The following is a 2,985-nucleotide window of genomic DNA, read 5'->3' on the forward strand; positions in this document are numbered from 1 at the left end:
AGCAAAGATATCAGCTTGAGGACTAAGGTGCACCTGACTCAAACCATGGTATTTTCAGTCACCTCAGATGCACTTGAAAGATGGACAATGAATAAGGAAGTCTGTAGAATAACTGATTCATTTGAATTATGTTCTGAAGAAGAATATTAAAAGTACCATGGACAAGCAAACAGAAGAACAAAAGAACAAACAAATCTGTGTTAGAAGAAGTAAGTCAGAATGCTTCCTAGAAGCTAGGATGGCAAGACTTCATCTCTCACACTTCAGACGTATTATCAGGAGGGACTAGTCTCTGGAGAAGGACATTATGCTTAGCAAAATGGAGAGTGAGCAAAAAAAAAAAAAAGAAAGAAAGAAAGACCCCCAGCAAAATGGATTGACACAATTGAAGCAGCAATGGGCTCAAACAACAATTGTGAGGCTGGCCCAGGACCGAGCAGTGTTTTGTTCTATTGTACATAGGGTCACTGTGTCAGAACCAACTAAACCAAATAACAAAAAGAATTGATTTTTTATATACGTTGATTGTAATTTTCTCCAACTGTCACCCTCACAGTAACTCTGGCAAGTAGTCTTGTTATCCCATTCTACAGGTTGAAGAAAGTTAATGAACTAGGCCAAGATCACTCAGTTAATAAGTGAGTCTAAGTTACAAAGTTAAGCAGCTCTTTTGGTCACAGGGAACGTTGGTTGTAGGAAAGGGTCAATAGCGACTGTACTTTAAAAAACCCTTTGCTCGTGAAGAAGAGCTCAAGGTATGAAATGAAACTCCTCATACCAATGATATTCTTTGGCTATTCCTCTACTGACGCCTGCTGATTCCCAGGCACATGGCTAATACAAGGCATGTGGGCCAGGGCCCTGCTAATAACAGTGCAAAGAGAAAAGAACAGCTTCCGTCCCCCCTGGGCCATTCTAACACATTCCTGCACCAAGTAGAAATCAACTCTGTCAAGACAGTGAGATGCTCTGAATAGGGCTACCCCAGGCTCCCTGGACGGCCTGGCACCTCCTGTCATTTCCCTTGTCAGTTTTGTTGAAACCTAGCCCCAGCCCCCACATGAGCTCCCGCTTGGAAGTCTCCTGTCTGGAGCCAGTGAGGTTTGTCTGCTTTCTTGGGTTTGGCTAATAAATTGGGATCGTGGGGTCAGGCAGCAGGGGACCGGGTACCCAGGGAGCCCCTGACACCGATTTTATTAGATTTCTCTTTGCAGGGCCCACGATGCCATCCCAGCAGGGAGCCTACAATCGCTCAGTAACCAAGATTTTGTCATCTCTGGTTTGACAAGGTCATTTTTTACTAGAGTAGGAAAAATCCCACATTAATTATACAAGCAAACTGGGGCCAAGGCCGTTAGAGCTGGCCTCTCTTTTCTGTGAGGAGGGAGGAAGCTGGCTTCTTATGAGAGTGGGGAGTGTATCTGGGAAGGAGGAGGGAGTATGTGTGCAATTTGGATTTCTCAGACCTTCTGACTCTGAAATGCGGATGTACTGCCTAATTCCAGGAAGTGTTCAGTGTTTGCTTATCCAGAATCTACTGTAAGAGACAGAGATGTAGTCAAGGAGATGCTCATGCTGATTCATTTATTTAACACACTTCCATAAAGCAACTAGTAGGTACAAACATGAGGTGATTCCGTGGTAGAATTCTTGCCTTCCATGCAGGAAAGTCAGCCTACCGCAAACACAGCCAGCACCCATCTGTCAGGGGAAGCTTGCGTATTGCTGTGATGCTGAACAAGTTTCAGCGGAGAGGCTAGACTAAGATTAAAAAGAAAGGCCTGGCAAAATGCTACCAAAGCCCAGGAAGTGAAATCCCCATGGGTCACAGGTTTGATTAGCAACTGGTTATAGGATGGCACAGGACTGGGCAACGTTTTGGTTCATTGTGCCTGGCTCACCATGGGTCGGGGCCAACATGACAAAAGTTAATAACAATAGGGAGCAATACAAGTAACAGTTTTCGGTGACTTTGGGGGTTCTCTCTACCCCACACAGCATTGGCACTCAGTACCCCAGGACCATGCCCTATCCAGCCAACCTGGTAAAGCAAGGTGAGCACACCACCCACTTTTTTTTTTTGCTGCACCTTAGAAGACCCTAGCATCCTTTGGGGTTACACTCTCATGCCAGCTTTATAAATCCCGAAACATGATGTCATCCTTGCTTCGTGGCCTGCTGTTGCTGTGTTCATTGAACTAGGAGTACCTACCAAACTCAAAGTCTAACTTCTTCTTGAAACCTCCATACCAATCCCTTGGCTTATCACCATGGAAGCACAAATAAATGGATAGTTTTATTTCAGGGCTGGCAATGTCTTTGTCTAGAATCAAAGGAAGAGAGTCAATCAACCCTAAGAACATTTACATTCATGTTTGCTGGAGTGAAGTGAACAGATTTCTTGCATCCCAGGCTTATAGATCCCAGTTCACCATTTAACACCAGGAACGGCTTATAACTTAGAGAGTCCTTTACCCCCACCTTTACCATTTTGTCCTCTCACACCTATACTGAACTGTCTGTCTTAATGGACATGGACATTCCTAGTTTCCTGTATGCAGGTACCTCAGTAACTACAGCCTTTACAGATAGGATGCCTTCTACATCCTAAAAGATTTTCTTTGACTACCCTAGTTCTCCTCTCACACTTGGTAAAGGTGGGGGTAACGGACTCCCTCAATGTAATCAGACCCTGGAGTAAAGTGGTTAACTGGGGCCTATAAGCCAGGGATACAAGACATCTGTTCACTTCACTCCAGCAAACATGAATGTAAATGTTCTTAGAATTGATTGACTCTTTTTCTATGATTCTGCACAAGTTCATTCACTATCCTCTCAACAAAAGAACCCTTTTCCTCCCACTTCCTAGTGTTCTCTTGCTCCAGAGCATGCATACAACACTGGCAAACAACTGTTACAAAAGGTTCCAGAACATCAGCAGGACATTGTGACATTCAGACCTAGGCTTGTTCAAATTCTGCCGCT

The sequence above is a fragment of the Chrysochloris asiatica genome, unplaced genomic scaffold (assembly GCF_000296735.1).
Source record: "Chrysochloris asiatica unplaced genomic scaffold, ChrAsi1.0 scaffold00023, whole genome shotgun sequence".
NCBI lineage: Eukaryota > Metazoa > Chordata > Mammalia > Afrosoricida > Chrysochloridae > Chrysochloris > Chrysochloris asiatica.